Raw genomic sequence first — 12,506 nt, 5'->3', positions numbered from 1 at the left:
CCAACACTCTGGGTACCTCCGGGTACTTGGGGTTGGTTGAGGACTTGGTGAACAAACACTTGATATACACTCTTCGGATGTACTTCGGGTATCGCCTGTTGTCCGAGACCACTTGCATGGTTAGCAAGCGTTGTGGTCTAATGGCCCTACCGGGCAAACACTTTGGGTTCGCGAGGACTTAGAGTGCTGGTAGTGGTTGGCGGACCCAACACTCTGGGTACCTCCGGGTACTTGGGGTTGGTTGAGGACTTGGTGAACAAACACTTGATATACACTCTTCGGATGTACTTCGGGTATCGCCTGTTGTCCGAGACCACTTGCATGGTTAGCAAGCGTTGTGGTCTTATGGCCCTACCGGGCAAACACTTTGGGTTCGCGAGGACTTGGAGTGCTGGTAGTGGTTGGCGGACCCAACACTCTGGGTACCTCCGGGTACTTGGGGTTGGTTGAGGACTTGGTGAAGATACCCCTGTCACCTTGTTCGAGGCCACTTGCATGGTCGCAAGCGTTGTGATACAATGGCCCTACCGGGCAAACACTTTGGGTTCGCAAGGACTTGGAGTGCCGGGACGGGTTGGCGGATCCAACACTCTGGGTACCTCCGGGTACTTGGGGTTGGTTGAGGACTTGGTGAGCAAACACTTGATATACGTTCTTCGGATGTACTTCGGGTGTCACCTGTTGTCCGAGACCACTTGCATGGTTAGCAAGCGTTGTGGTCTAATGGCCCTACCGGGCAAACACTTTGGGTTCGCGAGGACTTAGAGTGCTGGTAGTGGTTGGCGGACCCAACACTCTGGGTACCTCCGGGTACTTGGGGTTGGTTGAGGACTTGGTGAACAAACACTTGATATACACTCTTCGGATGTACTTCGGGTATCGCCTGTTGTCCGAGACCACTTGCATGGTTAGCAAGCGTTGTGGTCTAATGGCCCTACCGGGCAAACACTTTGGGTTCGCGAGGACTTAGAGTGCTGGTAGTGGTTGGCGGACCCAACACTCTGGGTACCTCCGGGTACTTGGGGTTGGTTGAGGACTTGGTGAACAAACACTTGATATACACTCTTCGGATGTACTTCGGGTATCGCCTGTTGTCCGAGACCACTTGCATGGTTAGCAAGCGTTGTGGTCTAATGGCCCTACCGGGCAAATACTTTGGGTTCGCGAGGACTTAGAGTGCTGGTAGTGGTTGGCGGACCCAACACTCTGGGTACCTCCGGGTACTTGGGGTTGGTTGAGAACTTGGTGAAGATACCCCTGTCACCTTGTTCGAGGCCACTTGCATGGTAGCAAGCGTTGTGATACAATGGCCCTACCGGGCAAACACTTTGGGTTCGCAAGGACTTGGAGTGCCGGGACGGGTTGGCGGATCCAACACTCTGGGTACCTCCGGGTACTTGGGGTTGGTTGAGGACTTGGTGAGCAAACACTTGATATACGTTCTTCGGATGTACTTCGGGTGTCACCTGTTGTCCGAGGCCACTTGCATGGTCAACGGTTGAGGTGGTGATGGCGGGTAGGTGCTGTAGGGTGCCGGCCTGTTGGCTGCCTTGGCCGGGTTGGTTGGTTAACACTTGATTGAGCTTGCACCCGAGGGTAATGGCACTTGAAGGTGGGTACCGGCCGGCTGACCTGGTGTGATGGTTGGTTGGTGAACACTTGGCGGTACTTGCACTTGGCTGTGCTTGGACTTGAAGGTGGGATCCGGCTGGCCTAGGCCATTGGTGGTTGGTTGGTTGGTTAGCCCTTAGCTGGGCTGGCTGGCTGGCTGGCCATCGGTGGTGTGGTGTGTTGGGCGGTTGGTGAACACTTGGCGGTACTTGCACTTGGCTGTGCTTGGACTTGAAGGTGGGATCCGGCTGGCCTAGGCCATTGGTGGTTGGTTGGTGGGTTAGCCCTTAGTTGGGCTGGCTGGCTGGCTGGCCATCGGTGGTGTGGTGTGGTGTGGTGTGTGGAGTCGAGCATCGCGCGCCGTTGCCTTCTTCGGAGTGTTGTGGGTACGCAAGTGCTTGCAGTGCAAAGAGGTTGGTGATGGAGTGACATTGCCTTCACCATGGAGTTGCGGGTACTTAGGTACTTGCAAGGAGATGGTGGTATGGTGGTGTTGCGTGTGTGGTGTTCGATTAGAAAGATATAATTTCTAAGTCCGGATTAGTGCTGTCAGTGGGGCCGCCGCTAACAGGTCCTGCACGGCCACCGTGGGGCTTGACTTGGCGCTATTCCGGACTTGGGGCGATCACGATGTCCCCGTGCGGGACTTAGAAGATGGAAGAACACAAGTACCCTTATCCCATGACTTGTGAGCGATTGGCATACGTTACCACATGAAGAGAAAAATTGGCTAAGTCCCGGATCCATATTATTTGAAGAGAAAAATCGGCTAAGTCCCGGATCCATATTATATGAAGAGAAAAATCGGCTAAGTCCAGGATCCATATCATATGAAGAGAAATATCGGCTAAGTCCAGGATCCATATATAATAACCTAAAAATCGGCTAAGTCCAGGATCCATATAATATGATGAGAAAAATCGGCTAAGTCCCAGATTGGGTCTGTCAGACATACACTTTCAAGTTACCACACAAGCAAGCAAGAAGGCCGTGTGAAGGATCCATATGACATGAAGAGAAAAATTGGCTAAGTCCCAGATTGGGTCTGTCAGAAATACACTTCCAAGTTACCACACAAGCAAGCAAGATGGTCTAGTGATGGATCCATATGATATGAAGAGAAAAATCGGCTAAGTCCAGGATCCATATAATATGAAGAGAAAAATCGGCTAAGTCCCAGATTGGGTCTGTCAGACATACACTTTCAAGTTACCACACAAGCAAGCAAGATGGCCTAGTGATTGATCCATATGATATGAAGAGAAAAATCGGCTAAGTCCGAGATTGGGTCTGTCAGACATACACTTCCAAGTTACCACACAAGCAAGCAAGATGGCGTATTGATGGATCCATATGATATGAAGAGAAAAATCGGCTAAGTCCGAGATTGGGTCTGTCAGAAATACACTTCCAAGTTACCACACAAGCAAGCAAGATGGCCTAGTGATGGATCCATATGATATGAAGAGAAAAATCGGCTAAGTCCCAGATTGGGTCTGTCGGAAATACACTTCCAAGTTACCACACAAGCAAGCAAGATGGCCTAGTGATGGATCCATATAATATGAAGAGAAAAATCGGCTAAGTCCCAGATTGGGTCTGTCTGAAATACACTTCCAAGTTACCACACAAGCAAGCAAGATGGCCTAGTGATGGATCCATATGATATGAAGAGAAAAATCGGCTAAGTCCGAGATTGGGTCTGTCAGACATACACTATCAAGTTACCACACAAGCAAGCAAGATGGCCTAGTGATGGATCCATATAATATGAAGAGAAAAATCGGCTAAGTCCCAGATTGGGTCTGTCAGAAATACACTTCAAAGTTACCACACAAGCAAGCAAGATGGCCTAAGGATGGATCCATATGATATGAACAGAAAAATCGGCTAAGTCCGAGATTGGGTCGGTCGGAAATACACTATCAAGTTACCACACAAGCAAGCAAGATGGCCTAGTGATGGATCCATATGATATGAAGAGAAAAATTGGCTAAGTCCAGGATCCATATAATATGAAGAGAAAAATCGGCTAAGTCCCAGATTGGGTCTGTCAGACATACACTTTCAAGTTACCACACAAGCAAGCAAGTTGGCCTATTGATGGATCCATATGATATGAAGAGAAAAATCGGCTAAGTCCGAGATTGGGTCTGTCGGAAATACACTTCCAAGTTACCACACAAGCAAGCAAGATGGCCATATGATGGATCCATATGATATGACGAGAAAAATCGGCTAAGTCCCAGATTGGGTCTGTCTGAAATACACTTCCAAGTTACCACACAAGCAAGCAAGATGTCCTAGTGATGGATCCATATGATATGAAGAGAAAAATCGGCTAAGTCCGAGATTGGGTCTGTCAGAAATACACTATCAAGTTACCACACAAGCAAGCAACATGGCCTAGTGATGGATCCATATAATATGAAGAGAAAAATCGGCTAAGTCCGAGATTGGTTCTGTCGGAAATACACTATCAAGTTACCACATGAGCAAGCAAGTTACCACATGAAGAGAAAGCCGGCAAAGTCCGGGAATGTTACCACATGAACTGGAAAATGGGCAACAACCTACCTTCACAGGGAACGTGAATAACTAAGGCTGTAGACATCGGATCGACAAGCCAAAGACTGATATGGAAAGGAAATGAGTAGTACTAGCTTTCCTGAGAGTTGCAGAGCTTAGACTGCATATGAACGGAAGTTATTAAGCGTCAAAGTCAGAAAAGTTGCCCGAAGGAACACAAGTTCCAACTTAGAGCATGAATACCGCCTAGACGGTAAGAGGTACGGCCAGGCTGAGGAATAAGAAAATGTTGGCCAACATGTTCCCTAACTATCCCCCGAAGACCGCAAAGCAATCCAGCATCAACCAAGAAAGTTATAGCCCGATCAAGGAAACACCTACTTTGCACCGATATTGCACCAAATAAATGTACCAAGCACCTTCGGTTGCATACCTGCAGGGGCTTACCATAGTAGGCCATGGAAGACCGATATACCGAACATAATCACTTTCTATCTCCTCGGGTGTTGGAGATAGCGCTTTGCGGTAAAGGAACGAAAGTTAGACCATATCTTGGTGCATCTTTTTGCCCGAGAACACAAGACCCTATCTACCAAGGCAAGAAAGTTGTGTGGGGACAAAATGTCCATAAGTGCCCAAAGTGGCACACTTGAACCATATATTCGAGAAAAACACAAGTGTGGGCCCGAGCTAGCAAGTTGAAATGTTCTGACCGTCAGTAGCCCTAGTCAAGGCGCACTTATCATTATATGGGGCCAAAGCGCCAGCTAGTCTCCAAGTGGGCCATATGGGTGTTCTAAGGTTTGCACCCAAATGAGGAAAAAACAGGGTAAGGTACGGTGTACCTCGAATAACTCGGGCTGTGGATGGCCGAGCAAGACAAAGACATAGCGTTGGAAAGGTCTCGATGAGACCTAACTACCCTGAGAGTTTGAAGGCATAGACTTGAACGACCGAGAAGTTATTAAGTGCACAAGTGGTGAAGTTGCACCAAAGTCCGTGTTACCCGAAGTGGCACACGAACACCCAATATTCGACCAAAACACAAGTTTGCGCACGAGCTAGCGAGCTACATTGTTCTGACCGTCAGTAGCCCTTACCAAGGCACGCATTTGATTATATGGGGCCAAGCCGCTAGCTCGACTCGAAGTTGGTCATATGGTTGGTTGATGGTTTGGACCGACCACGTGTTGTACCAAGTTGAGGTAACTTTCATGAATTATAACTCGGTCAGTTTGCCACCGAGCAACAAGCTACGATGTGATTTGGAATGGCCCTGAGTGGGACTATTTGGGAAAAATACGAACAGAAAATCAGCTTGTCTATGGGCGAAGCTATTAGTGAAACATATGGCAAAATGGGTCCGAAAACGAATGAAATGGGACTTGGACCAAGAATAACGGCAAGTTGGAGAAGAGATAGCAAGTTGGTGTAGAACAATTATATTTGGTGCATGGTATGACCAACAAAAAAGTATATGAGGCCAAGGTGCTGGCTGGCCTCCAAAGTGGAGATATGGGCGATCCAAAGTTTGTACCCAAGTACGAACAAGTATGGAAAAAACAGGGTAAGGTACCAAGTACCATGAATAACTTCGGCTGTAGATGGCCGAGCAAGACAAACGGCATACCGTTGGAAAGGTCTTGGGGAGACCTATCTACCCTGAAAGTTTCATGAGGCTGAGTTGAAAGACCACGGAGATATTAGGTGATGATGATCCAATTCGGGGACCAAGTCGCAGGAAATGGCACTTGACCAAAATCACCCTTGGAAGGTGAATACCGGCTTACCGGTAAGAGATAGCGACTTGGCGTAGAATATTCATAAGTTGGCCGTGTAGAGACGCAACTTTCATTATATGGGGGCAACCCGGTCAGGGTGCTCCAAGTCGGTCGTTTGGTCGGTTTATGGTTTGGGCCGACCACGTGGTGTACCAAGGTGAGGTACCTTTCATGAATTATAACTCGGTCAGTTTGCCACCGAGCGACAAGTTTCGGTGTGTTTTGGAATGGTCTTGAGTGGGACTATCAAGGAAAAATACAAGTAGAAAATCAGCTTGTCCATGGCCGAAACTATTAGTGAAACATATAGCAAAATGGGTCCAAAAACGAATTAAATGGGACTTGGACCAAGAATAACGGCAAGTTGGAGAAGAGATAGCAAGTTGACGTAGAACATTTATATTTTGGGCATAGTATGACCAACAAAAAAGTATTTGGGGCCAAGGTGCTGGCTGGCCTCCAAAGTGGAGATATGGGCGATACAAAGTTTGTACCCAAGTACGAACAAGTATGGAAAAAACAGGGTAAGGTACCAAGTACCATTAATAACTTCGGCTGTATATGGCCGAGCGAGGCAAACGGCTCACCGTTGGAAAGGTCTCGGGGAGACCTATCTACCCTGAAAGTTTCATGAGGCTGAGTTGAAAGACCACGGAGATATTAGGTGATGATGGTCGTATTCGGGGACCAAGTCGCAGGAAATGGCACTTGACCAAAATCCCCCTTGGAAGGTGAATACCGGCTTACCGGTAAGAGATAGCGACTTGGCGTAGAATATTCATAAGTTGGGCGTGTAGAGACGCAACTTTCATTATATGAGGCCAACCCGGTCAGGGTGCTCCAAGTCGGTCGTTTGGTCGGTTTATGGTTTGGGCCGACCACGTGGTGTACCAAGTTGAGGTACCTTTCATGAATTATAACTCGGTCAGTTTGCCACCGAGCGACAAGCTGCGGTGTGTTTTGGAATGGTCTTGAGTGGGACTATCAAGGAAAAATACAAATAGAAAATCAGCTTGTCCATGGCCGAAGCTATTAGTGAAACATATAGCAAAATGGGTCCAAAAACGAATGAAATGGGACTTGGACCAAGAATAACGGCAAGTTGGAGAAGAGATAGCAAGTTGGCGTAGAACAATTATATTTGGTGCATGGTATGACCAACAAAAAAGTATATGAGGCCAAGGTGCTGGCTGGCCTCCAAAGTGGAGATATGGGCGATCCAAAGTTTGTACCCAAGTATGGCAAAAACTGGTAGAGGTACCTTTCATGAATTACTGCTCAGGCTGTATGGCACTTAGCGGGACGCTTGGCTCTGGTATGGAATAGTCTTGAGTGGGACTATCAAGGAAAAATACGAACAAAAAATCACCATGTCCACGGACGAAGGTATTAGCGAAACTTAGAGCGAAATTGCGACCAAGTCGCTGGAAATGGCCCTTGGACCAAGTATACCGTCAAGGCGGTACGAGATAGCGAGTTGACGTGGAATATTTATAAGTTTGCCTACACGAGACGAAAGTTTAGTTATATGGGGCCAACCCGCTCAGGGTTGTCCAAGTCGGTCATATGGCTGATCGAAATTTTCGACCAAGTACTGAGAAAACAGGGTAAGGTACCGTGTACCTCGAATAACTTTGGCTGTAGATGTCCGAGCGAGGCGAACGGCATAGCGTTGGAAAGGTCTTGAGGTGTTCTAGGCACCCTGAAAGTATGAGAAGGCTACCTGGAAAACTCGTGGAGATATTAGAGAAACATAGGGCCCAAAAGATACCAAGTCGCAGGAAATGGGCCCTCCATGAACACCCTAAAATCCCAATTACGGCTAAGTTGCAGGCCAGCTAGCGAAGTGAAATGTTCTAGGCATAACTAGAACACGTTAAGGCGCAACTTTTTGAATCAGAACTTTTTTCGATATCTGGCCCCCAAAGGGGGGATATGGTCGATCCAAGGATTTTTCCAAGTTTCGGTACTTTTTACGGTATCGCTCATAGCTCCGGCTGTACGCAAGCAAATGGCAACCTAAGATATGATTTGGAAAGGTATTGAGTAGTACTAACTTACGTTAGAACACAGCGAAGCGCTATCGGTTCATGGCAAGGCCGATATAAGCAGTCAAAGATGAAAAATGTTGACAAAATGAACAAAAATTACCTTGGTACGCAAATAGCGGCCAGGGATGAAAAGGTACGAAGGTGGTGTAGAACAATTATAATTAGAGCTTGGTACGCTCTAAAAGTTTGCCGAAGACCGCAAAGCGCTCAGACCCATAGAAAGTGGCCATTTGGGCCGAACAGTGATGATAGAAATTCATATGTTAGGATGCTGCGAGATGAATGGGATGCTGCATGGAGATGAATCTTGATCTCCTACATCTCTCATCTCAATACAGCATCCCTACTTAAAGCCATCTCGGACTTAGTCGATTTTTCATAAATTCATAGAAATTCATATGTTAGGATGCTGGGAGATGAATAAGATGCTGCATGGAGATGAATCTTGATCTCCTACATCTCCCATCTCAATACAGCATCCCTACTTCAAGGCATCTCGGACTTAGTCGATTTTTCATAAATTCATAGAAATTCATATGTTAGGATGCTGGGAGATGAATGGGATGCTGCATGGAGATGAATCTTGATCTACTCCATCTCCCATCTCAATACAGCATCCCTACTTAAAGGCATCTCGGACTTAGTCGATTTTTCATAAATTCATAGAAATTCATATGTTAGGATGCTGCGAGATGAATGGGATGCTGCATGCAGATGAATATTGATCTCCTACATCTCCCGTCTCAATACAGCATCCCTACTTAAAGGCATCTCGGACTTAAACGATTTTTCATAAATTCATAGAAATTCATATGTTAGGATGCTGCGAGATGAATGGGATGCTGCATGGAGATGAATCTTGATCTCCTACATCTCTCATCTCAATACAGCATCCCTACTTAAAGGCATCTCGGACTTAGTCGATTTTTCATAAATTCATAGAAATTCATATGTTAGGATGCTGGGAGATAAATGGGATGCTGCATGGAGATGAATCTTGATCTTCTTCATCTCCCATCTTAATACAGCATCCCTACTTGAAGGCATCTCGGACTTAGTCGATTTTTTATAAATTCATAGAAATTCATATGTTAGGATGCTGCGAGATGAATGGGATGCTGCATGGAGATGCATCTTGATCTCCTACATCTCCCATCTTAATACAGCATCCCTACTTAAAGCCATCTCGGACTTAGTCGATTTTTCATAAATTCTAAGAAATACATATGTAAGGATGCTGCGAGATGAATGGGATGCTGCATGGAGATAAATCTTGATCTCCTACATCTCTCATCTCAATACAGCATCCTTACTTAAAGCCATCTCGGACTTAGTCGATTTTTCATAAATTCTAAGAAAAACATATGTAAGGATGCTGCGAGATGAATGGGATGCTGTATGGAGATGAATCTTGATCTTCTTCATCTCTCATCTTGATACAGCATCCCTACTTAAAGGCATCTCAGACTTAGTCGATTTTTCATAAATTCTAAGAAAAACATATGTTAGGATGCTGCGAGATGAATGGGATGCTGCATGGAGATGAATCTTGATCTTCTCCATCTCCCATCTCGATACAGCATCCCTACTTAAAGGCATCTCGGACTTAGTCGATTTTTCATAAATTCTAAGAAATTCATATGTTAGGATGCTGCGAGATGAATGGGATGCTGCATGGAGATGAGTCTTGATCTTCTTCATCTCCCATCTCAATACAGCATCCCTTCTTGAAGGCATCTCGGACTTAGTCGATTTTTCATAAATTCTAAGAAAAACATATGTTAGGATGCTGCGAGATGAATGGGATGCTGCATGGAGGTGCATCTTGATCTCCTACATCTCCCATCTCAATACAGCATCCCTACTTAAAGGCATCTCGGACTTAGTCGATTTTTCATAAATTCTAAGAAAAACATATGTTAGGATGCTGCGAGATGAATGGGATGCAGCATAGAGATGAATCTTGATCTTCTTCATCTCCCATCTTAATACAGCATCCCTACTTAAAGGCATCTCGGACTTAGTCGATTTTCCATAAATTCTAAGAAATTTATATGTTAGGATGCTGCGAGATTAATGGGATGCTGCATGGAGATGAATCTTGATCTTCTTCATCTCCCATCCCAAAACAGCATCCCTACTTAAAGGCATCTCGGACTAAGTCGGTTTTTCATAAATTCTAAGAAAAACATATGTAAGGATGCTGCGAGATGAATGGGATGCTGCATGGAGATGAATCTTGATCTTCTTCATCTCCCAACTTAATACAGCATCCCTACTTAAAGGCATCTCGGACTTAGTCGATTTTTCATAAATTCATAGAAATTCATATGTTAGGATGCTGCGAGATGAATGGGATGCTGCATGGAGATGAATCTTGATCTTCTTCATCTCCCATCTTAATACAGCATCCCTACTTAAGGGCATCTCGGACTTCGTCGATTTTTCATAAATTCTAAGAAAAACATATGTTAGGATGCTGCGAGATGAATGAGATGCTGCATGGAGATGAATCTTGATCTTCTACATCTCCCATATTAGAACAGCATCCCTACTTAAAGGCATCTTGGACTTAGTCGATTTTTCATAAATTCTAAGAAAAACAAATGTTAGGATGCTGGGAGATGAATAAGATGCTGCATGGAGATGAATCTTGATCTTCTTCATCTCCCATCTTAATACAGCATCCCTACTTTAAGGAATCTCGGACTTAGTCGATTTTTCATAAATTCTAAGAAATTCATATGTTAGGATGCTGCGAGATGAATGGGATGCTGCATGGAGATGAATCTTGATCTTCTTCATCTCCCATCTTAATTCAGCATCCCTACTTAAAGGCATCTCGGACTTAGTCGATTTTTCATGAATTCATAGAAATTCATATGTTAGGAAGCTGCGAGATGAATGAGATGCTGCATGGAGATGAATCTTGATCTTATTCATCTCCCATCTTAATACAGCATCCCTACTTAAAGGCATCTCGGACTTAGTCGATTTTTCATAAATTCTAAGAAATTCATATATTAGGATGCTGCGAGATGAATGGGATGCTGCATGGAGATGAATCTTGATCTTCTTCATCTCCCATCTTAATTCAGCATCCCTACTTAAAGGCATCTCGGACTAAGTCGATTTTTCATTAATTCTAAGAAATTCATATGTTAGGATGCTGCGAGATAAATGGGATGCTGCAGGGAGATGAATCTTGATCTTCTACATCTCCCATCTCAAAACAGCATCCCTACTTAAAGGCATCTTGGACTTAGTCGATTTTTCATAAATTCTAAGAAAAACATATGTTATGAAGCTGCGAGATTAATGGGATGCGGCATGGAGATGAATCTTGATCTTCTTCATCTCCCAACTCAATACAGCATCCCTACCTAAAGGCATCTCGGACTTAGTCGATTTTTCATAAATTCTAAGAAATTCATATGTTAGGATGCTGCGAGATGAATGGGATGCTGCATGGAGATGAATCTTGATCTTCTTCATCTCCCATCATAATACAGCATCCCTACTTAAAGGCATCTCGGACTTAGTCGATTTTTAATAAATTCTAAGAAAAACATATGTTAGGATGCTGCGAGATGAATGGGATGCTGCATGGAGATGAATCTTGATCTTCTTCATCTCTCATATTAATACAGCATCCCTACTTAAAGGCATCTCGGACTTAGTCGATTTTTCATAAATTCTAAGAAATTCATATATTAGGATGCTGCGAGATGAATGGGATGCTGCATGGAGATGAATCTTGATCTTCTTCATCTCCCATCTTAATTCAGCATCCCTACTTAAAGGCATCTCGGACTTAGTCGATTTTTCATGAATTCATAGAAATTCATATGTTAGGAAGCTGCGAGATGAATGAGATGCTGCATGGAGATGAATCTTGATCTTATTCATCTCCCATCTTATTACAGCATCCCTACTTAAAGGCATCTCGGACTTAGTCGATTTTTCATAAATTCTAAGAAATTCATATATTAGGATGCTGCGAGATGAATGGGATGCTGCATGGAGATGAATCTTGATCTTCTTCATCTCCCATCTTAGTTCAGCATCCCTACTTAAAGGCATCTCGGACTAAGTCGATTTTTCATTAATTCTAAGAAATTCATATGTTAGGATGCTGCGAGATAAATGGGATGCTGCAGGGAGATGAATCTTGATCTTCTTCATCTCCCATTTTAATACAGCATCCCTACTTAAAGGCATCTCGGACTTAGTCGATTTTTCATAAATTCTATGAAAAACATATGTTAGGATGCTGGGAGATGCATGGGATGCTGCATGGAGATGAATCTTGATCTTCTTCATCTCCCATCTTAATACAGCATCCCTACTTAGAGACATCTCGGACTTAGTCGAATTTTCATAAATTCTAAGAAAAACATATGTTAGGGTGCTGCGAGATGAATCTTGATCTTCTTCATCTCCCATCTCGATACAGCATCCCTACTTAAAGGCATCTCGGACTTAGTCGATTTTTCATAAATTCTAAGAAAAACATATGTTAGGATGCTGGGAG

Source organism: Anopheles coustani (genome assembly GCF_943734705.1).
Source record: "Anopheles coustani chromosome X unlocalized genomic scaffold, idAnoCousDA_361_x.2 X_unloc_76, whole genome shotgun sequence".
Classification (NCBI taxonomy): domain Eukaryota; kingdom Metazoa; phylum Arthropoda; class Insecta; order Diptera; family Culicidae; genus Anopheles; species Anopheles coustani.
The sequence above is the reverse complement of the archived record's forward strand: the minus strand, read 5'-3'. Positions refer to the sequence as shown.